We start from the raw sequence: 25,352 nt of genomic DNA, 5'->3' as shown, positions 1-25,352 counted from the left end.
TGTCCTCTGCTGGGAGCCCAGACCTCAGGAGAACACACCAGGAGTGATCTTGCCAGTGCTGAGCATTTGGGAGGGATCACTTCCCTTTGCTGATGCAGCCCTGGATGTTGGGGCCTGCTTTGCTGCATGGGTGCACACCTGTCTCCTGGCCACGTTGTGTCCCCCCCAGGACTCCAGGGTCTTTTCTGTAAAGTTGCTCCCAGCTGTTTGGCCCCAGCCTGTCCTACTGCAGGGCTTTGTCCATCCCCAGAGGCCAGCTTTGCATTGGCCTTTGTTGAACAAATCCCATGATGTTCCCATCACCCAGTTTCTCCAACCTATCCTGTTTGAATAGCAGCCCTGCCTTCCAGCAAATGAGTGCAACCCCCAGTTTGATATCTTCTGCAAACAATTCAAGAGTGCTGTTCAAGTCATCATCCAGGTCATTAATGAAGGCGTTGAACTGTACTGCTCCCACTGCCAGTCCTTGAGGTGTACCACTACTGGCACCAGCTGGACCTCATGCTGCCATCACCACCCTTTGAATCCGGCAGTCCAGCCAGTTTTCCACCCATTTCATTGTCTACATGACACAGCCTGTATCTCACTGGTTTGGCTGTAAGGAGTCTATGGGAGATCATGCCAAAAGCTGAGCTAAAGTCAAGGTGTACAACACATGCTGCCTTCCCCTTTTCCACACAGCCACTCACGTCCCTATAGAAAATAAACAAGTTGGTTGGGCAGGATTTGTCCTTGATATGTCCATCTGACTGGGATACTCCCAGTCACTTTTTCATCCTTGTCCTTATCATCTTGTCCTTTCTCATCAAGGACAACAAGAAAAACTTCTGTATGTCAGAGATAGAAGGAAGACTTGGGAAGATGTGGGCCCTCTCTGGATGATAACAGAACACCTGGCCACCCAGGATATGGAGAATGCTGAGGTACTGAATGACTTTTTTGCCTTGGTCTTCACCCTCAAGGGCTCTAACTAAGCCACCCAAGTGGCAGAAGGCAAAAACAGGGGGTGTGAGAATGAAGAACAGACTGCTATAAGAGAAGATCAAGTAGGAGACCATCTAAGAAACCTGAAGGTAAACAAGTCCATGGGACCTGATGAGATCCCTCTGTAGGTTCTGGGGCAACTGGCGAATGAAGTTGCTAGGCTGCTTTCCATTATATTTGAAAAGTCGTGGCAGTCCCGTGAAGTTCCCACTGACTGGAAAAGGGGAAACGTAACTCCACTTTCAAAAAGGGAAAAAGGGAAGACCCAAGAAACTCCAGGCTGGTCAGTCTCATCTCTGTGTCTGTACTGAATGACTTTTTTGCCTTGGTCTTCACCCTCAAGGGCTCTAACTAAGCCACCCAAGTGGCAGAAGGCAAAAACAGGGGGTGTGAGAATGAAGAACAGACTGCTATAAGAGAAGATCAAGTAGGAGACCATCTAAGAAACCTGAAGGTAAACAAGTCCATGGGACCTGATGAGATCCCTCTGTAGGTTCTGGGGCAACTGGCGAATGAAGTTGCTAGGCTGCTTTCCATTATATTTGAAAAGTCGTGGCAGTCCCGTGAAGTTCCCACTGACTGGAAAAGGGGAAACGTAACTCCACTTTCAAAAAGGGAAAAAGGGAAGACCCAAGAAACTCCAGGCTGGTCAGTCTCATCTCTGTGTCTGGGATCATGGAGCAGATCCTCCTGGAAACTCTGCTAAGGCATATAGAAAATAAGGAGGTGACTGGTAGCAGCCAACATAGCTTCACAAAAGGCAAGTCATACCTGAAAAATGTTATGGCCTTCTGCAACAGGGTTACAGCATTGGTAGGTAAGGGTAGAGCAACAGTCATAATTTACCTGGACTTATGCAAAGCGTTTGACACTTTCCCACACAACATCCTGATCTCTAAATTGGAAAGACATGGATTTGATGGATGGACCACTCGCTGGATAAGAAACTGGCTGGATGGCCACACTGAAAGGGTTGCGGTCAGTGGCTTGATGCTCAAGTGGAAACCAGTGACAGGTGGCATTCCTTGGGGATTGGTACTGGGACCGGTGCTGTTCAACATCATTGTTGGTGACACGGCCAGTGGGATCGAGTGCCCCCTCAGCAAGTTCGCTGATGACACCAAGCTGTGTGGTGCAGTCAACACACTGGAGGGAAGGGATACCATACAGAGAGACTTGGACAGGCTTGAGAGGTGGGCCCATGGGAAACTCATGAAGCACAGCCAGGCAAATGCAACATCTGGCATTTGGCAAACCCAAGCACAAATATAGGCTGGGCAGAGCCCTGAGAAAGACTTGGGGGTGGGGGTGGCCGAGAAGCTCAACATGAGCCAGCAATGTGTGCTCACAGCCTAGAAAGTCAACCAAATCCTGGGCTGCATCAAAAGAAGTCTGGCCAGCAGATTGAGGGAAGTGATTCTGCCCCTCTACTTTGGAGAGATGCCACCTGGAGTACTCTGTCCAGCTTTTGAGTCCTCAGCATATAAAGGACATGGACCTGTTGGAATGAGTCCAGCAGAGAGCCACAAAGATGATCAGAGGGCTGGAACACCTAGCTGTGAGGACAGTCTGAGAGAGTTAGGGTTGTTCAGTCTGGAGAAGAGAAGGCTCTGGGGAAACCTTATAATGGCCTTCCAGTACCTGAAGGGAGCCTACAGGAGCAGTGGGGAGGGACTCTTTATCAGGGAGTGGAGCAATAGGACAAGATATAATGGTTTAAAACCAAAAGAGGGGAGATTCAGATTAAAACACACACTGGGAAGGATGCTGACTTTAAAATTAATGTGAACAATTAATGCCTAGGGCAAAGTGAGACTTATCTGTGTTTCAAAACACCATCCTGTACATAAAGCTATCTGATTATCATTTTTTCCCACAGCTCTGTGGCACTGGTAAACTCAACGCAGATTGAGTAGCCAAAATCTCCTGAATTATTGATTTGCTCTGCCCTAACTCTCTACTTGGCCTTTATCAAACGGTTTTACAATTCTACCCAAAATGCATTTAAATTGAGCTTAAATCACGCTTAGATATATATATGCTTAGATATAAAGCTTGTTTCCTTAGCTCAGCTAACATCTCTAGGCAACACAGTTGTCTCCACCAAGGTAACTCACAAATCATACCTACAGATGGCTTTCTCTGCCTAATGTGAGAGCAGACAAAACCCCATACCACGGGCCAGGGGTGTTTAACAGCCACACTCATTATGTGACTCATGAAATCAATGATAAAACTCCCTTTGATAAGAGTGGGCTAGAACTGTACTGTGAGAGAAACTTCCTAAATCATTAGGGCATACATCTACCCATTCACGTAAGCTGGACTGCCTTCATTCTTGTACTCAGCTGTTTACTGTCTTTAAATGTATGCTTTTATTGCAAAACAAACTTGTAGATGGTCCGATTCACAGCTGTAATCAATGCTGGAGTTTAACACGTTTCTACCTATAAAAGAAAGAGTCCATCTTGACTCACCTGTCTCCTGGTTCAGTTTTACAGGAATAATCCTTAAAAACACTTTGCCTCTCACGAGTCAAGCTTATTTTGTAAAGCAATTGCCAGAACAGTAACTACTGGGTTCCATAGTAGACCCTTTTCTAAACAGTAAGTTTAGATATGAAGAAGAACTTCAGCCTTCAAGGAAAATGTTAGAGATAAAGGATTACTGCCTATTGCATATGTGTATACGTATACTGTACTTAACATAGAATTATTCAACCCTATTGTCCCCTCTATGATAACAAAGTGTAATGAAACATTTACATAATCTTAATAATGGAGAAGAAATATGCGTAAGCAAGGCTGTGTAAAATTTCAGAAGACCTGAGACATTCATTACTTTTTTTGTGGGAGGTGTACAAAAAGTTGCTGGTTACATCCTGAAGTGGGATGAAAACAAAGTTTAATTTTTGGTCTTCTGGTTGGCCTTAAACCAGAAGAGGTTTTCATGAACCAACACGGGAGCGGGAGGAGGAGGAGGAGAGCTGTGAGACCCTTCAAAACAAAGCTGCTGAATGCTGTATTACAAAGAGATAGATAAATGAGTTATTTCATGCTACACTCTTATTTTCTTTGGCTTATCAGACCTACGGATAACTTAAATCCTGGTTAGATTCTAAAGTGGTGGGATGCACACCCAGCTGCTGCTATAAAACTGCATTAAGAATATCAATGCCACTAAAAGTACTTTTTTACTAGACTTGGAGTTATTATTGTGATGGAAAAAAAGGTTTGTTCTTTTAAAACTCTGACTTTAACTAGTGACTGTGCAGCTTTGAAAGTATTGCATACAGGAAATGAAAGAGAAGAAACTTATTTAAATGAAACATGTATTGTATACTACCAAAGATGATTAATTAATCATGACAGAGTTCTTTCATATCTCTGCGCTCATGTTCAGTATTGAAATGAGATTTTAATTCTCTATTCTGAGTCACTTCACAATTTTCTTTAAGTACAGGATAATTGCGTTATTATTTATTAATCTGGATACTTTAAAATGATATGACCATCTCAGGAATTTTTGTAGCAGGCTTGGCTATTGAAAACTCCTGTTATTCAGGTGTTCCTGTTTCACTCCTTTACAGCACCTCTTGACTAGGATATCATCAAGTGTTATGAGAGTAACACAATTAAGTTCAGTCCATGCTGTCTTTCTGCAGGTAATCATCACATTGCAGGACAGCGCCTGGGACTGAGAACCAACAGATTCTTGGCCACACAACAGTCACTGAGTGGTCAGCACAGATCACAAAGTGGACCATTACCTTCTCTCTCATATGCCCCCAGATCTCCTCGCAGTCAGAACAGCAGTGTCCTCCCTCCCCATGTCTGCACATCTATCTGTTGTGAACTTAACCACCTCAGTTTCCAGCTGTGTCCCCCTTTGTCACTCTCCTTAATCCTTAGCATCTTAATATATGTACTCAGTTCCTCCTTGACCTTGGGAAAGGTCTCTTCTTTTATCTGTCCCCGTGCAGAAAAGTTGTTTTAGCATTTTATTCCGTTTGAGATCTGGAGAAAGGTGGTGAAAAACCCATTGGCCACTCAAATGATAATATCTCTGGCAAGCACCCCGAATTCTACATTGAGCATCAAACCACAGGGCATTTTAGACAACAGAAGTACACCTACCCATCTCCAGAGGATCAGCAGGAGAAATTCTGTCCTTGTTACTGACAAATACATAGACATCTCCTGTCTGACATGGAGAGCATGTAACTGAGGAACAAGTGCAGTCCCCAAACATGCATTGCTGCCCCACACTCTTACCAGCTGCAGCCAGTTGTATAGACATTCTTCTGCCCTTAAAGGCTTCAGAAGAGTGATGGTCCTGCCTCTGCTCTTCCCCCTTCCAGTCTTGTATGAGACTCCCATGGAGCCCACAGCTCTCATCCTGGGAGGTCGTGGGACACGTATGGCTTTGATGCAAGCAGACAGGCAAGGGGCTTTGTGCAGCTGAGCTGCACTGCTCTTCCTGACAGCGGTGACGTATTCATCACCTGCTATTCCACAGATAATTAAATATCTGCTGTCACTTACTACCATTGTGTTCCAGACTGTCCAAGACAGTAAACGGACACTTCAGTGTCTGTGGGCTGGATAGAAGTTACCAATTTATACCAGGGCTCTCATCTGGCAGTTATTAGCCGAGCTCATGTCCGCTCTTTGGCCTGTCTAATGGCTGACCTTTTGATTGTCTGTTGGAAATAATTTTCTAAGGTGTTGTTGGCTTCCTCCTTCCTTGCAAGAAGACGTCACCCTCATACACCATTCTCAGCTCTTCATAAGACACAACTCAAATCAAAACAACTCAAAGCTGTTTGACTTCAAAAGCTTAACCACTGCCTTCAGCTGACCATCATTGCTCCTTGGAAGCAGCTGCTTTGTGTCAAGCTATTTCTCACTGAAACTTTACCATTAAATATTGAAGTTTTGACTCCTGTCCTGAAGTCTTTCTCTTCCCCAAGGCACTGGTGAGCTCCTGGAGAATCCTGTGTTAACAGCCACCAGGAGCTCCATACAGGACAAGCTCACCTTTCCTCTTGAAATAAAACACAGTCATAAGCCCCTGTCTCAGAAAAGAATAGGCCAATGACATTTGCTAGGATTGAAGGATCTCAGCCTTTCCCTTCTCCCTGTGGAAAACAGATATGAAGACCCTTCAAATTGCCTGCAAGTTTGGTGCTCGCTCCCAAAATCCCACTCAAGATCCCTCAAGTAGCCCTGGCTGGAGCAAAATTATAATGGCAGGCAGATACTAGATGTGTTCTGAAAATGGAGAACAGGAAAAAAAAGGGGTCTTGTAGTCCATATCAAAATTCTGTGGTAAACATGCCTGTGCCTGTTGAAGTCTAGTACATGCAAACTGTTTTTCTTTAGTGATGACAGTCTTCAAATCTTTACAGCTTAGAATGGATTGTTCTAGGGTTGTAGAAATTAGTCAGTCTCTCTTACAGCTTTCTGCAGACAGTGAGGCAGCTGTTTACCCTGTTAAGACACAAAAGGGCAGGTTCCCCAATACCTTTGGGGTAGGGAATGCCCAGGAGTATTTTAGGAAATTCTGAAAGGAGGGATGCAGTCCCTGCGTGGGTGAGAGGCTGACAGTTCTCATTAAATCATGGGATACAACAAAGAACATGGGAAGCCTGAATAATTATGGAGACATTAGATTACTCATAAAAAAGGAAAATATGACAGGTTGCAACAAGTCGTCTCCCATTCATATCTTTTTTTTCTTTTTTTTTTTTAAATTTTTGGAACATACAGATGTATGTAGTCCCATTACATACATTGTAAGCAAACTGTCAGACGTAATGTTCCAAACGTGATTTAGAGACAAAACATTTCACTTTCCCTATATTCTGCTCTTGTTTCATTTTGTGAAGGTAGGAGAAAACAGCATTTTTAATTTAACACTTTCTGAGAAGTTACCACCCAGACTGTATGCATGTGTGTGTAAATAAGGGTATATATTTTTTCTGATTTTACTGTATGATTAAATCCAGGACCATATAAGAAGAACTCAGCACACTAGAATCAGTTAACACTCACTGCAGCTTTCTTTTTGCATTATGTGAATTAAACAACAAAAAAAAGACATGCGGGCATTTTCTTCCTCTTTCAAATAGACACTGACCCATGGGGGGAACAGAGAATTTGAGACTGGAACTTTGTGCGGGAGCAAGGCATCTGTTAAGGTCAGTGCAGCCCATTCAGGTGCTCTGCTTTCCGTAAGGTAGGTCTGAACAAGCTGCTCCCATCAGCTTTTCCATTTCAGGTCCAGTCTCTGCTGTCACTCACCGCTGTGAATAAAATGGAAAATAACCCCAGCAGTGCTCCTGACAGAGTGTGTGCAGGCAGGGCAGCGACGAGGAAGGGGAGCGGCAGGACTGGAGCTGAAACTGTGCCAGTTTAGCAGGCACTAAATGCTTCAGAGGCATCGATGACGTGCTCGCTGTCATAATCTTTTTAGACCTTGTACTAGTGACCAGAACATTGCCGTGGTCCCAAGGCCAAGTAGAACACATTTTATCACAAGGTTATTTCACAGTATGATAAAAGATTTGCCTTGGAAGATTTTTGTTTCAAAGATGAATCTACCTCCTCTTAGGTCTGCAGTGTGTGTGCGGCGCAGAAGGTCAAGACTGAGCTTGACTAGAAAGGCTGGTGGGTGTGATTCAGACCAAAGTGTACAAAGACCTTACAAACCAAGGTAGCATTCATGCAGCTTCACAGCTTTGCTCAGAGATAGATTTACTTTCAACTTTCCACTTACATATGTGCATGCAGTTACTCCACTTGCATAGGCATGCAACTGATTTCCATCTTTTTGTGTGGCAGTTGTAGGCTTCCACTTTTAAGCACATTTCCAAGCACACGGCTGGCAACGTTGACTGGACAGTCATAGAAAACACATAAAATTCTTTTAATTACACTTCAGATGAACTATGGACCTGTATAAGGCAAAAAAAAAAAAAAAAAAAAAAAATGATTACACTTACCTACAGGCTTTACACCTAACAGACTCTGGCTTATCAGCTGGATATCAACTCCAATAGTTTACATATAACATTTGTGACTGAAATGTAAATATTACATAATAAAGAAAACACTACTATGTTTATATTTACATATTGACCGCATAAGGGTTCTCTTAAAAGCAAAATCCCGTTACTATAGCTCCAAATACCAAACCAAAGCACAAAGCTAAAGCTCTGAGCCGGCTGCTTACTTCTCTGTGATCTGATTTATGCCTTATTGAAATCGATTAAAAGATTTGCGCTGACTTCAGAATTATTTCGATTGGATGTTTAACTAGTGAAAGAAGCGATAATTTAATAGAAACCCGCATACTTTTCTCGTTCCCTTTCCTCATTAAATCTAATGCCAATCTAAAAGAAGGAAATTGAGAATTGCGGTGAATTTGACAACTATTTCGTCAAACTGCACAAGGGGATTTAAACATAAAGCAAACAAAAGAAGCCAACAAAAGCCAAGAAGCCAACAGAAGCCAACAAAAAGGCGGGGTTTGAGGTACACAGGGATTTTTCAGGCTGTTGCGGGTACCCAGGTCAGATGCAACAGGCTCTTGAGCCTCTGCCTGGATTTTTACCTCACTCAACAAAAATTAAAAATACAGCTTTTTTTCTCCCAATACCTCTAAAATAATGCTTCAGAGGTATGAAAATATCGGGGTTTTTTCTGTATTTCTCTTTTGTGTTTCTCTCTGTATGATCTGAAAGGTCCTGCTCAGACCAAACGGGAGGAGGGCTGCTGGGCTGCTGGGACGGGGTCGAGCTACAGACGGGTGGCCTAGGGGGGCTCTGTAGCCAAGGGAATAAACAAATGGCCAACAGTTAAGTTTAGAAAACGATGTTGCTTATCCCGGGAAGGGATCCCAGAGTGCCGGAGTTTATAATTTGTCAGAAATAAAAAAAAAAAAGAGAGAGAGAGAGAGAGAGAGAAAAAGGCTGGAAGTAAACCACAGAAAAAGTTTTCAAGGATCAGATGCATACACACAAATACACACAAATATCCACTGCACCACAATCAAACATGCCTTAGAGGTTCTCTAACCATTAGTTCAGTGTCGCGGACGGAGTGATTAACTTCACTAGTTAGAGTGAAGTAGAGAAATATTTATTAAGGTGAAACAGTGATTTAACAAAACCAGTAGTGTGATAAAACCAGTGGTAAATGCGATAGTGTTTACAAGATTCGATGTCAGGGTACACTCTATTATTTACTGCACAGAGGACAGGGTCAGACAGAACTGTCAGGGAGACCCTCCCGTTGAGTCACGAGGTTCAGAAAGGACCCCCTGGCTTTCTAAACTCCTTCTCAGAGAGGAGTCTGGGTGCGGCTGGATCCAATCCTAGTCCCAGACTTGGTCAACAGTTTATGGCTAAAGGATTATATATGCACAATTAATCCTTTACATTACTTAGATAAAACTTCAAAGTTTAGCATGCTATTAGTCACTTACCGAGAATCTGCTGCAGCAAGGATTCCCTCAACCTCGAGGAGTAGAACCGGAAATTTGTTGTGGCAAGAAATCTCTCAACCTCGAGGAGTAGAACCTTCAGTGAGCATCCTCACCAAAGGGGAGATCCTGGCGGCAGCCCGCTGCCATACAGGAGAGCTCAAAGGGCTCTTGGGCTGTCCACTATTTATACAGTAAGATAATTGACCTATAGTCATATTTTCATGGCAACAAAATTTCTAGGTCCCCACTCCAGACAGTATTTTGACTATGCTGCCAGCCATCCCCCAGAGACCGGGTGCAAGTTATCACAGCTGCTGTTGTGATGGCTGTGGTGGCCAAGGCCGGGCAGGAGCCGAGAGGGAGAGGGGGGGGCAAACCAGGGAGAGCACACTGCCACATTCAGTTATATTCTGAGTCCAGTTAACTGCATCTAAGACACGAGAAATATCTGCAGAGCATAAGTCCATAGACCAATACGAGTGTACCTGCCACACGTGGGAACTGTCTACATGTAAGAATACAGAATGCATTGTGATGGCAGCTGTGTGTGCTGTTTATTTCTATTCCTCTAAGATGTGTATATGACCCTGTCAAGGACAAGGAATGTAGAAATACATTTTTCTTCATGTATGCTTCCTAACTAGTAGATAAAGTTGCATTAAGTTGGCTTAAATCCTATAAACAATATGCAACTTTGTTTGTAAAAATTCTGGGAATTGTCTGTCATGGCCACACGCACAACCACAATGTCAAATAGATTATAGCCCCCTAGCTATTATCTCCTTTTCCTTGAATTGTGACTACTATAGACAAGCAGGTTAACAGGATTAAAGCTGTTTAGTCACCAGTGGAAAATATTTTCTTGTCCACATACAGCAAACACATACCATTTCTTTGGGATAGTTAAATGATTTTACATATGCATTATTGCAACAGGAGCCACGAGTTTTGGAGAAAAACAAAACACTGCCTTTCAAAATACAAGCCTTGATTTTTAAAGAAATGTTTTGGAAAACAAAAACAAAACAAAAAAAAGGAAAATTCAAAATGTCTTTACGTAGCTACAAAACCAGCCAGTTAGGAGCACAAGAGCTATATGTTATCGTCTGCTCACACATCTCCTTCCGCACGCCTTTCAGATCTACCGCTTAACTAGCCAGAGCAGCCCTGACAAAGCAGCGAGGTACAAAAGTCCCCCGTGAAAGCCTAATTTGGGCTCGGCCAAATTCGGGGCCAGTGCACCAGCAGGGATAACGCGCATCTTCCGCAGCCGGGGACGGATGCAGCCGCAGCACCGGCACCCTGGCACCGCTCCCGCGCAGGGAGGGCATCCAGGCCTGCTGTTGCTGGGGAGCGAAGGAAGGATCTCGAGGAAGAGCAACTTGGTTTGTTAAGTATCTGGCCGTGTTTTCTGCATCTGTTTTTCGTTAGAGCCTTGCAACTGCAGCTGTAACAAAAAGATGAGTCAGACATCCACTCCCTTGGTGCTGTGTGACCAGGACAGTCCAGTTACAGCAAGAAGAAGAACCACTTTTTGGAAACCTGAATCACTTCACCTGAGAGAGTGAGCGCAAACAATCACAGGCTGCACACAAAAGTGCAAAAATAAATCTTGTAAATCACTGTGTGTGTCTTCTAGGTAAATGGAAATGAGAGCTGCTTTCAACTGTGTGACAGGCAGCTATGGTGAGACTTAGGAAGGGGTCTTTAAAGCATGGCTTCCTGCTCTTTAATAAAAATATGGAAGAAAGTACATTGAGAAGAAGGCTTGACACCTGCTGAAGACACAGTCTATGTAATAGTCAAAGGCTCATCTAGCTAGATAATGTCTGGTTTTAGTTAATTTTGAAATATGGTAGTTGTGCTTCTTCCATTACGTTGCACTCCTTTGTTGTGCTTCATGGTGTAATAAACTTCTGTGATCTGAAACTTTTCAAAATCACTTTCTGGCCTCCCTTACTAAAAAATTCTTCCCAACAGTTCACTATGACTTGCCATTAGACTTTTGTGTTGGTGGCTTAGTTTGGGATACAAGAAGTATTTTTACCTTGACCTTTCTAGGCGATATCATCTATTTAAGTCACTACCACATGGACAGCAAAACTCTTTACTTGTGTGACATCTTTCATAAATAAAAGATTTTTATTTTTTTTCCATCTGGAAATGCACAATGAGCAGAATTTCTCAGAACTCTGAGTTGCTATAGAAACTTCACATATCTTTCTCTTTTAGCGCTTTCACATCAGCTCTGCAAGCTCTTGCATGTTTGGGCTAAACTTCAGTGAGAAAATAAAGCACTTGCAAACCTTCCTAAGAATACAAAAACATTTTTTTTATTGAGCTCAAAACCTTCCTGTGATACTGACTGTCTTTTTGGACCTGATTTGTGCAGCACCTCACACTGTCACATTCTGACACATGCTTCATGGTCCTAAATGCCAGGACAATAAAAATGTCACAGTATACTAGTGTTTGTTAACTTAAATGGAAATTTTTCACTGCATTTAACAACATATAATAATAACAATGTACAACAGTACAATAATACTAATGGCCTTCCAATTTCTTTTATGTACATGCATAATTTAGAAAACTTGAAAAAATGGGATAGTAACATTTGGATTTTTAAAAGCACATAGAAAACATTCAAATTTGTGTACAGAAGCCTAGGGAAGCTAATTATTTACTTTTAAAATGAAACTATTTTCTCTTCCAAATTATTTTCATGAAATCATAGAATAATTCAGATTGGAAGGGACCTCTGGAATTAATCTAACTCACTGGTTGAAGCAGGTCCAATTAGATCAGGCTGCTCAGCGATTTGTCAAGTCAAATTTTAATTTCTCCAAGGACAGAGATTCCACATCCTCTCTGGGCCCTGCTCCAGTGTCTGATCACTGTTACAGTTTTTCCTAATATCTAATGGGGATTTCCCATGTTCCAGGTCGTGTTCACTGCATCTCATCCTGTTTCTGTTCACCACTGGGAAGAGTTTGGCTCCGTTTTATCTTCTCTCTCCCACCAGGCAGCTGCAGGCAGCACAGAGATCTCTCCCTCCTCTCCTCGTCCCCAGGCTGAACCAGCCCAGTGTCCCCAACATCTCTTCCTATGTCCTGTGCTCCAGCCACAGCCATCACATAGCCCTTCTCTGGACCTGTCAAGAGCCCTCTACACAGCAGTCCTGCCCTGTAGCACATGGATTGCTCCCCCCAATCGGGTATCCTTGCCAGTTTTCCAAGGCTGCCACCCATCCCCTCATCCGGGTTGTCAATAGACACAATAAACAATACCATGACCCTTTCTCCTTGCCTGTGTCCCAGACTTTTGTTTGGTTGTTGCAGGCCTGTGGAGGAAAAGAGAACCTGCTTGCTGCTGACACAGGGCACAAGCTTCCAGCCTCTCACATCCCAATGGTTTCCAAAATGTTCCTTGTCCATGCATGGCCTCTAACTTTTGCTTCTTCTTGTGCTGTGTGGCTTGGGCTTTTGCCTCTGCAGGATGACTAAAAAAGACTCTGTTGAGATTCAGTTCCTCCTTCCTGATACTACACAATCTGCTCAGCTCCTTCTGCTACTCTTGAAATTACTTCTTCAAACATGAAATCTATAACTGAGATTCAGAAGAGATATGTCTTCCTCATCACCTTTACCACCGTGAACTTGAGTCAATAAAAAAATCAAGTATCATTTGGCAGTTTGACATTATCATGAACTGATACCTTGTCCAGGTGTGAGCATTTTAACACCTTCATATGGCCTCAGAAGCCATATGAGTTATGGCACCTGATCCCATGGGTGCCTTCTGAAGAGAAAAGCATCTCTCTGAATTCACAGCAAGTGCCGTTGTTTCACAATAGGCATTTAAAAAAGATTAGTGTTCACACCACAAATATTTCTACAGCAGTTCTGCCCTGAAGCCCATATGAAGACAACAATATTTTGCCCTCTACAAGATGTTTGGTGGTTTTGTTGAATGCAAATATTAAGAAAAGCTTCTCATCTTAGACAAAATGCAATTAATGGCACGTGGAACAGCTCATTTTAGGTGCAACCCCGAGGACTTTTTTAATGCACTTCTGAAATGCAAACATCTCCTTGCTGCAGGGGTAGTTGTAACTTACTGTTTGGATATTAATAATCAAGCTGTGTTTGCCTGATTCTAAAAAAGAGCTCAAACAGAAGGGCTGTTCCTACACACCCTGGCAGAGGTACCAGCGGCATTACCCACTCTGGCTCTGCAGGTGGAGGCCCACTCTGAAGACCCTCAAGTGCAAGGAGTACTCTTACACATGGTGCTTGTGTGCAGGAATGATCGCCCTACAGCTCGTAACTCGGGCAGGGAAAAGGTTCAAACTAGTCAACAAAAGCTTATTCAGTGTGATAAAGCAAAAGTTCACAGTTCAAGCTCCTTCCTGCTGCTCGCTATCTCCTCAGCCTGCAATCAGCTGACAAACAAAGAGAAAGTAGCTGTAATTCAGTTTATTAAACCAAGAAATGTTTTATCAGATAATAACCCAGATAGGTATTTTAATTCCAGTGCTTATCTTTATGACAGGTATACTGACTAACTGCAATAAACTTGAAATATTTATCTGAGGAAAGGTCTTAAGGGTAATTACTATAAGGAAGACTATGCTCTTTAGAATGTGTAAACCTGAAAGTCCAGCTATATTTCTCCCACATTCAAACAGGGTAACTTGAAAGAATACTTCCTCTCCATTCAGTTTCACCTATACTGAAGCAGAGAAGGAAAACTTGTTCTGCTGCTGTAACTGAGTACCAGTTTCCAGAGCCATCACTCGCTGAGGGTTTGTAGCTCTGGACCCATTCTCTAGCCATCCCAGCTCTGACCTGGGGACAAACCAAACTTCCCCATGCCTCAAGTGAAGGCTGTAACCACTGGGTGATCATCTGCAGTGTCTCCTGCCAAAGTACACAGAAAAACAAAGAGACCTATAACTGTGAAAGCAGAAACGTCTGACACAAATGCCTCTTTCTCATTTTGATGAGAAATTTCCAGACTTTCCCACTAAAAACTTAAATTTCAAAAGACTTAACATTTCCTCTCTGCCCTGCAACAAATAACCAAGACAAACGTCTAATCTGAACATTTCCCACACATCCCTATCCATGAGATTAACTGCTTCATGCAGCCACTTCCCGGTCTCTGGCTCTCTGTGGCTGTAAAGAGCTTAATTTCTTCTCCCCGAGCAAAGAGCAGCTGGCAGAGATGGCAACTTGAACCAGATCTATGCCAAACGAGAGAAAGACCCTGGAGGCCTGGGACAACACTATTTACATATGCTGGGAGGATTGCCTGGGGAGGGGTAACTTGAAATGATGGCTCGTTTATGCAGCAAACACCATTCTTGGCTTTGTAGAAACTGACCCCTCCACATACTGACAGGACACCGAGTCAGGCTGTTCAAATGGCAATTCAAGGTGCAGTTGCTTCTACAGTTGTTGGCTCAGCGACTGTCCCCTTCTCTACTTGGAGGAGTTGTATCACATGTTCTCCTCCTCGTTGTTTTTTTTTTTCCCTCCTCTTTTATTTTTTTCCTCCTCTTTTTTTTTTTCTCCTCTTTTTTTAAATTTTTTTCATATGCAATAATATTAAGAGAAAAGGGTGGTAAATCATGTGGTTTCTGTGGGCTATGTTACAATGTCCAAGGGTTAAAATTAACAGGCTTGAGGAGGTGATTTGAAAATGCCGTATCAGCAACCTGTTAGACCTTCTTTTTCACTCCCCACCCATAGTCACCTGCTTTTTCAAACAGGCTGACAGAGGTAACAGGTTAGTTCAAGTTTCATGCAGGTATGTCATTAGGAGCAACAAGAAAATCCTTCCTTGATCAGTTAACTGCAATTCCCAGGGTTAAGTCTATTCCCTGCCAAAACGGGTATAATGATTCATCGTTAGGTAGGAGCCAACAACTTACTATAATATTGAATTTCTCCCAGGCCTGCCACAGGCAGAATTTGGGACAAATTAAGTTAATCTCCTTCAGAAACATGCCTCAAAACACATTTTTAAGATTTTTGCTTCTGTCCATGTCACAAAAGATGACATTGTCACATTCCCAAGTTTGCAGGGGCAATGAAAAATAGAAACTTCCTGAACAGGACAGAGGACGAGGAGAGGTAAAAATCTCTTCTGCTTACATCAAACTTACCTATGAAGCCTCAGGTTACCCTGCGTAAACTTCATATTGAGACAATCTTCTTCTCAAAAAACAAATAACCTATGCATACATTTCTGAGTGACCATTTCTATGCTCATTTTCCCAGTAAGAAGTCCCCTGTAAAAATTTGTCCAGTGGCAAGAAATGGAGCTTTCAATATTAAGCCAAAACCATCATCTATTTCCATTCAATAAACAACTTCCAACACTGATAGAAGGGTGTGAGAGGATGAAATAAATTGAGTTAAGAGGTGTTCTGCTCTCTTTGGAGATCTGTATCCTCACCTAAAATGTAAATAAATACCTGTATGTTATGTCCTCAGCCAAGCAGTTCAGTGTTACCCGAACAACATGAAACAAGACTTTTCTTTGTCTTTACATGAGTTTGAAAAATACTAAGAAAACAAGTTGAAGACACAGGAAAATGACATTAGGAAATATTCAAGTATTTCAAGAGAACTGCTGATGTTACTGAGGCAAATCTCTGCATTACTATAAAGAATTCCTTCTTCCACCTGAGACGCTGAAGTCTGACAATGCCTCTAAATTTTGGCAGTCTGAACTATGCCGGTTGATCTTGTCTTCTGCCATCTTCCTCTGTATATCCTGCCTGATGGGAAAAGGGGAGGCAGGGGCTATCAGGGCTTTCTCTGGAGAGTTAGCTGGAGTCCTTTGCTTTTCATCATTTATTTAGTATTGGTGAGAAACCCAGTGAAAAATCTGGTGAGCAAAAAGACATTGTTCTTCTTCTGTGCTGGCATACACTCAGACTCCTGAACATGGGACTTCTAAATTCAGTAACTTCAGACAAGTTACTCAAGACTGGGTTGAACATAAGATTAAAGATAATCTCCAAGGAGTTACCTAAAACTTCAGTATCTGGTCCTTGGAGTGAAATCCAAAAGGATGGAAACAGCAAGAAAAGGTCCCAGCAGGTTGCACCAGAGGAGTGAATACCCAGGGAAGGGGGTGCAGTAAAACCAGCTGCTGAGTAGGAAAACATCTGTACCTTGGCAAACACTACGCAGAAAGGTGTGCCTGAAACCTCACTGCTTTCTCAAAAGCTGCCTCTGGGTTTCCAGCAGCAACTGGGAAGTCACATCCTTGCGTACACAGAGCCCAGGATCCTCCCCTGCAGATGACCACTGATCTTCAACACATCCAACCCAAGCAGAAGTGTTCCCTGCAGAGAGCCTTGTAGCAAGGTGCTGCGGGGCCGATCCAATTTATCTCATGCCACACAGACTGTCTGTGGCATGAAGGACTCAGCTAAGGCTTGAACTGAGGCATTTGGCCCTCCTCTTCTCTCCAGGATGATGCCTCAGCTACCTGATACCTCAGCTACCTATCAGAGATTAACTGAAATATCCCAAAGCTACACATAAACCAGCAACAACTCGCAGAAGGTCTCCTGCCTTTACTACCCAAAAACATTGGCTTTGTTGTAGAAATTAGGTTAAAGTTTGTTAACTGGCATTCCAGCAGCTCATACTAACATTGCAGCAGTATTTCCCTGAGCGTCTTGCACTTGAAGGAACACTGGTGTCCTTCCACTCCTCAGCTGAGATGCACTATTTAACGAGGTGGATCCTTTGTTCCATGGCCAGAGGTGAACATTCATACTTAGGAGTAAGAGGATTTCCCCCTACACCATCTCCAGGCCACAGAAAGAGGCACGTGATTTATGTGCAGAGAGAATGGTTAGACTGGATGGCAGCTCCTTACGATCCTATATTAAGAAAATTACAGGATATGAACCGTTTTCTGTAGGCTTTTTCTTTCAGTATATTTCTAATTTAAGTTTCCAATGAATTCTGATAAGCACCAAGTGTATAGTTACCTTTTTTTGGTCAGTCTCAAATTTTTTAGACCTGATAAAGCTATAAAACTCTCAGGCAGGTTTTTGTTTGTGTTGTTTTGTCTTTCTAAACACACAGATCCTTTCAAGATCAGCTTTAATGCACCCACATATTGTATTTATTACCATCTACTTTCATGTGCTATCTGCACTTAATAGGATGGAGCAGGATTTTGCCAATAGTAGGAAACTCTACGTACTTTTCCCAGCATCTTTGCCAAATGGCTGTAAAAGTCTGTCTGGTAGATGGCCAATGAATGCTGGTGGTCTATAACCACAATTTCTCAAACAATATGGAAAGAAGTCTGCTGTGGAATATCTTTGATCTGCTAGCAAACAAAGCATTTATTCATTTGGGATGAAATAATAGCCATTCTTCAAATCATTAATAGAAACTTTCTGAAGAGAAAACAAAGATTTCTGCTACTCCATACAGTGGGACCACATGCACATCCCAAAATCTGATAATACTTTTTTAAGTCTGCTGAGTGTTGATACCTGTATTTTTGTTTCTGTGATGAAATGAATATGTTGTACACATGAGAAGAGCTCTTCTGGCTCACTCAGAAGGTGATTGTCCCCCTGTATTCAGCACTGGTGAGGCCCCACATCGAGTACTGTGTCCAGTTTTGGGCCCTTTACCACAAAGAAGACCTTGAGGTGTTGCAGCAGGTCCAGGGAAGGGCAATGAAGCTGGTGAGGGGTCTGGAGCACAAGTCTTATGAGGCTAAGGGAGCTGGGGTTGTTCAGTATAGAGAAAAGGAGGCTGAGGAGAGACCTCACTCTCTACAACCACCTGAAAGGAGGGGGTAGAGAGGTGGGGGTTGGTCTCTTCTCCCAAGTTACAGGAGATAGGACATGAGGAAATGGCCTCAAGCTGCACCAGGGGAGGTTCAGATTCGACATTAGGAAAAATTTTTACACTCAAAGGGTTATTAAGCATTGAATTAAGAATTGAGGCACCATCCCTGGGGGTATTTAAAACATGGGTAGACATAGTGCTTAGGAACATGGTTTAGTGATGGTTGTTATTAGAGTTAGGTTGATGGTTGGACTAGATGATCTTAAACTCCTAGACAACTCCTAGATCTCCAACCTAGACAATTCTATGATTCTATGCAGCTATCACTGTACACATCCCCAACTTGCCGCTGCTGCAGGCAACACAGCCCAGCAGTGCTGCTGCCTTTGCAGCCGAGACACCAGGAGCGTCACCCCGCAGCGATAAAGAAGGGGTGGGCTGTGGCTCTGTCCCATGCACCCTGCCTACCCAGCAGGTGACCTTCTCTTCCCGGCCATTCTCTGGTAACAGTGAGTTAACCAGGAAGCTCCCAACAGCACAAATGCTTTCACTGAATTGAAAGATCCCTTCAAAAACAGCCCGTGCATTTTTTCCCCCCCTTGCTGCCTTCCTTGTGAAAAAAGGCTCTAATGCCACTGCTAAACCTGAAAAGCGAACACAGGCCTCTGTCACACGATTTACTAATCACTGCATTGTTCAAGTTCTCAGGTGGGATTGAGAGACCTTCTGTGCAAGAGTTTGCACATGCACTTCCCTGTTTCTTTAAAGTCCAACAGCTTTGCAAAGAAAGCTCCCAGAGACTTTCAAAGACAAATGAGATCTTCAGTGGGAGCTTCCAAATGAACCTGTCTCTACCTTTCGATTTCTGGTTGGGTCTCTTTAATGCAGGACAGCTTCATAAGCTCCAGTGGGTGTGATATCAGTCCAGCTTTCTTTACAACTCATCTTGAGATCCATTAGGGAAAGAAACTTCTCAAACAGGCCACCTCTGGCACACTGAAGAAAGCAGAGTACAGAGGCAGATTCCCAGAGATTTCAACACCACTGCTTTCTTTCTGATAGTCATGTAGCTGGCAGTGGCACACCTTCATGTGTCCTTGCCCTGGAGCAATAACCGTCCTGAGGAGCTCTGGGGATGCACCTCTGCCAAGAGCCCGTTCAGACTTATCTGCAGAATGACTGAGCGGAGGCTCTCAGACCTTGTGGCATCGGAGAACCCAGGTCTGTGTGAAAGGGTGAGGGATCTGGGCAAACTAGAAGGCTATACGCAGACAGGAAGAGGAGATGATTGATTACAAAACAGCCATCGAGGAGTTAACAGCACAGCCCAGAAATGCTTTGGGATAATGCCATGCGCTCAACCTCCTTTCCTTCCTGTTCATTCAGCAGGAGTCGGCACCCCTGCACACTATTAGGATGCAGCTGAAATAAAAATAGCCTGTTGCTTGCAATTCTCTGGACAGGCTTCAGCTGGGCAGGGTTTTTTGTGCAGGAAGGGGGATGGAGCAGAAAGGGAGGAGAAGGATTTATCTGATAAATCCCTTTGCAAGTTTTGCCACCTCAGGCAAAGGCAGCTGGTCAGGGTGCTCCTCGCTTATAGCCTGATAGCTTTGCCAATCCCCCCACAAGAGTCTCAGTTCCTCTTGTTTGCACGCCAGTCCAAAACACAGTGCTCCAGAACAGTGGGATGCTTTCTGCTAATCCTATTATCACTGGTGACAGAGAAAGACCACCATTAAACATAAAGCTATGATTCTATTCAAACCCCAGAACAACACAGCACAGTATTGTTATTTGGGATTTTTCTTACCTTCAGCCATCCAAAGATCAGGAAATAAGGCTACTGCAGCTGTTTCAGGTTTGTCTGCATTCAGAGACATTCACTTTCAGGAGGTGACAGATCCCATTTTTCTTAAACATTCATTTTAGGGTGATTCTAATTCTTCCCTAAGACTAGATTCGTATGCTCCCCAGTAACTGGCAGTTCCTACCTGTTAGTCCCACCCGACTGAAAATAGCTATTCCTAAGAACTAGATAATGCCACTCATAAAGCTATAGGCACAATAAAATGTTGGTGCTAACTCTTAGTAATAGAAGTATACCTGAAATGCCAGACCCTAAGTCTCACCAGAGGTCAGTGAGATCTGTTAGCAAGGGTTAGGGCTCTATGTTACTTTTGCAAATAGTACAGCAGTTGCAGTTTGACTCTAGAAATCTCTGTCCAGTCCTGATGTCTACGCTTCAGAGTATGTTCTGGCAAAAAAGCCACAAGAACAATCCTTAGCCTCGAAAGCTTTCCTTGTAATAAAAGATACTGGAAAAACCTCACAGATTAATGCAACAAAAACTTAAACAGTTATTTGGTGACAGCCTGTCACTACCTACATCTGGGGGGACATCTCCAATACTACATGCTTTTTTTTCAATCAAGCAAGTAAAAGACAGGATGTTATAGAATCATAAATAGTTAGAGTTGGAAGGGACCTTAAAGATCGTTGAGTTCCAACCCCCCTGCCACGACCAGGGACACCAACTAGACCAGGTTGCTCAAAGCCCCATTCAGACTGGCCTTGAACACCTCCAGGGATTGGGCATCCACAACTTCTCTGGACAACCTGTTCCAGTGTCTCACCACCCTCACTTGCTTCTAGTATCTAATCTAAATTTCCCCTCTCCCAATTTAAAACCATTACCCCTCATCCTATCACTCCACTCCCTGATAAAGAGTCCCCCCCCATCTCTCCTGTAGGCCCCTTCAGGTACTGGTCTCCCCGGAGCCTTCTCTTCTCGAGGCTGAACAGCCCCAGCTCTCTCAGCCTGCCTTCTTAGGAGAGGTGCTCCAGCCCTTTGATCATTTTTGTGGCCCTCCACTGAACACAGTCCAACAGGTCCATGTCCTTCCTGTCTTGAAGACTCCAGAGCTGGACACAGTACTCCAGGTGGGGTCTCCAGCAGAGCAGAGTAGAGCAGTAGAGTCACCCCGCTTGCCCTGCTGGCCACGCTTCTTTTGATGTAGCGGTTGGCTTTCTGGGCTGCCAGTGCACACTGCCAACTCATGTCGAGCTTCTCATCCACAAGCACTCCCAGGTCCTTCTCCTCACGGTTGCTCTCCAGCCATTTTCTGCCCAACCTGTATTTGTGCCTGGGATTGCCATGTCCCAGGTGCAGGACCCTGCACTTGGCCTGGTTGAACTTCATGAGGTTTGCACAGGACCACCTCTCAAGCCTGTCCTGGTCCCTCTGGATGGCATCCCTTCCCTCCAGCATGTCATTCAATAGCTGGAAGCTAAAACTGAACAGAATCAGGCCTACAACAAAGATGTGTATTTTTTAAAAGGAGGATCATTGGCCATTAACATGGTGATTGATTCTTTGACAGTGAAAGATTTTTGATAAATAAGACTAATGTTTCTGCAAACTTACTGAAGCTCAACTATGGGGTTGATACAGAAATTTCTAAGCAAGTTTGATAGTTCATGCTGTTTGGAGCTGGTCGTACTTACCCACTTTTCTCCCCAGATGTACAACAATTTCTTTGCCTCAATCTTTAGGGCTTTCTTCTGGAGTTCTTTGCACATTTCAAAAGAAGAAAAGGAAGAGAAAGGAACATGGGGGAGGTATTATAGATTATTTAAGACAGTGATAGGTTACAAATGAATGAGGAATTCTCAAATGTGTTTGCAGCGGAGAACAACAGGGTGCTTGATGCAAATCACAACAAAGTGATCCTCTGTCTGTTTGATGTGACTATGACCATAAGAAGTAGATGTTTGCAATCATTATGACACTGCAGTATCTCATTTTTTCCTACTAGTAAAATCCATGGTGAATAAGAGATCATAGCCTCAAAAAATAAATCTTGGTTGGCATCCCAACAACGATGGCAGCTGGCAGTAAAAGAGGAACAAGAAACAATTCTAGACTTCAAACTACAGAGGAGATATAAAACTTATTGTTTATTCTTTCTCTGAACTTCTGGGATTTCCTAACAGCAAAAGAATTGATAACTACATCCAGACTGTCATTCCACCACGCTTTGTACTGGAGTGGGGCTTCAGTACTTTGGGCATCAACAAGACCACTTAGGGTCCAGCCAAAAAAAGACATTCCTACCCCAATCCAGTAAAATCACAGCTGGTATAGGCTCATCAGGCAACACATACCTACGTAGCTTAGAAAACCTGCAAGTCGCAAATGAGGATATAATCGAGGGAAACAGGTGGAGACTTATCAATGGGCTCTTTGCAGTGTTCTCAACATTCCCTGATAAAGGCAGAGGCTTAGCTATAACAAGTCTGCGGGCAGCAACAGCACATTTTCCTCCATCCAAGCGATTGGATGATCAGACTCGTATGATTGCCTTTTGTGTGGTGACTCACCAGAGGGCAGCAGCCTTCCAGATGTGATGTCAGCCCATAAAAACGTGAGACGTCCCTTTTGCTCTCCCGGTCGGACCGTCCCTCTTCATACTGTACCCTGATGTCAGCAATCCCATTTTGCATGCTTGGCTGGCAAGCTAAACATTGCTATGTTTTGGAATAATGGCAAGTTAGGTCAGGTATCAGATGCGTCGTTAATCCACAGTTCAGTGTCTCACCGAGGTGTCTGTAGTATCAAAAAAATCTCACACAATTAGTCTGCAGTGAGTAACTGGCCTAGGATGATCTGCTGCCTTGTACACGCAGACTTTTCTGTCACTCCACGGCATATTTAAAAGATTTTTTGAAATAATCTTTACAGTTACATATGCTGGCAGAAGGATAGCCCTTCTTCTCCCCAGTTTTCTACTTTTAAATTAAGCACGAGGAAGATAACATTTATCTTCTATTAAGACAGGCAAAAACTCTGTCTTCCAGGAGTATTGCCTGGCAGGGAGACAGCCTGACATCTGTGTGTCTCTGGTAATGAGTGTGGCTGTAGCTACCCTTTGTTATTAGCTCCACTCCCTTTCCTATCCCCTCATTTCCCATGCCAAAATCAGGGTAATACTTCCCTCCCTGTGGGGAGGTTAGGAGAGCTTCTGGGAGGCACTGTGTCACATGTGCCGTACGGCAGAACAGAGCACAACAAGCAAGAAAGCTTCATCACAGCAGCATTTCTGCTCTTGCTGTCCGGCTCCTGGGTGGCCTGGTGTTAAAACTGTAAAACCAACGCCTCAAAACTTGCAGCACAGACTTGGTGGTGTCATTCTTTACTAAACTGGAGATAAACTAACTGCAGAGGCTGAAGGACTGAGGCCATTTCCACTTCAGCTGAATGGGAACGGTGCCATTGCTGACAGCAGGGCCTGCAATTTGCCACCGGCAGTGTGGGGAAAATGCCTTTAACATTCATCCCAAAGGGAGCCCACTGAGGAAGCACACAGGACATACATCCCCTGAGCAGCCACCGAGATTCTGCACAAGTACAAAATGCAGTCACGGCAGAGCTAGAGACAGAAAAACAAAATCCACTGGTGGTTGTTTCAAATACCTCTTGCTAGTCAAGTGTTCCTGGGAAGGTGAGAGGAATTGGAACAAACATTATAGGAATGCAAAGCCTTATCAAAAAATCCCTATCAAGAGACTGTAAGAATTTGTTAAGTACTAGGGAAGCGTGCCATACATGTGCGGGACTGCAGGCTGGAGCACAGCAGATCCATAGCAATGTGTTCAAAGTATAAAGCCCTCTCCAGGCATCTTTCGCACTTGGGACCAAACTTCTCAAAGACCCTTAAGTGTTTGGTTTCATGTGGAAGCACTAACTCAGAACAGAAATTGTGATTGCTGCATAACAGAGGGGACTTCCACCTTCCATCAGCAGATACCACTTAAGAGATTAATTACTTGAAGCTGAACTTAAACATGTATTTTTGATGCTGCTTGAACTGGAGCAGCAGTTCCAGATTAAATCACAAGTCTATTATGTTAGTCACTGTACACATACAGACTGTCAAGAAAAGACAGACCCTTCCCTGAGTTGTACACTGTCTAACTGGACTGGAAGAAGGATGGGAAGAGAGAGACATGGAGAAATGAAAGGGCTTAGCCAAGGTCCTACTGCAGCAGAGCAGGAGCAGGTCACAGCATCTCCTTGTCCAGCTCATCTCTCTGCCATCATTTCTGCAGTTGGTGGTCACCAGCTTTCCCTTCCCCTCAGGCTCAGTTCTCTGCGCTGCTGTTATAATTTCTGGAGCAACATGAGAGATGACAATACAGAGCCAGAAACACTGTTGGGGAAGGCATGCAGGTCCTCCAGCATGTCCAGGTAAACACAGCATGCCAGAGGGAAACTGAATGAAATGGTTTCTTGAGAAGGAGAATACCTTTCTTAGTTACCCAGTGGAGACAAGGGAGTGCTTGCAGCTTATCCACCCAGTGGTGGGACCACCCATGGCCACCCAGCTGCGGTGCCCACACCACAGAAGGGTTGCATAGATGCCCTCCCCAATGTTGTGTGCTCCTGCAGCCCACGCAGGACCCTCTGCACAGCCCAGCACACAGGCTCTGGCTAGCAAGTAGGGAAAAAAACCAACAAAACAGGGCTACAGTTGTCTACATGGGTGAAACACCTTTTCTTCAGTGTACGAAAGGTACTATGGCTACACTTGGGCAGATAGCGATGCCTCTTCACTTGTGAGCCTCCCTCTGTCTGGTCTGTAGTTGAAAATTCAGCCTTCAGGAGCAAGAGCTAGAATCCTACTTTTCTTATAGAAGTACTGGTATCCAGTAAATCCTTCATGTGCCGTGTACAATTCATCAGGGTGGATACACTCTTCTTCAATTACTATCCCAAATCACCTTTTTTTTCCTCTCCAACTGAAATCTCATTTAGTTCAAGTCTTTCTAAAATATCATAATTAAATTAGTAATTTTTTTTGTCTGTCCCCATTTTTCTAAGCTGGTGTACAAGCAACTGTTTTCAAATATTGGGGAGGTGGGGTGTAAGTTAGGATAGCAAAGACTATTGCTTTGGATTTAGGAGAAGAGCATACGTCTAGCATGCATCAGGTTGTATGGAAACAAGGTTTTGCCTGAAGTGTTAAATTTTTTTTCCAA

The sequence above is a fragment of the Calidris pugnax genome, unplaced genomic scaffold (assembly GCF_001431845.1).
Source record: "Calidris pugnax isolate Ruff unplaced genomic scaffold, ASM143184v1 scaffold344, whole genome shotgun sequence".
NCBI lineage: Eukaryota > Metazoa > Chordata > Aves > Charadriiformes > Scolopacidae > Calidris > Calidris pugnax.
This window is presented reverse-complemented; position numbering follows the sequence as displayed.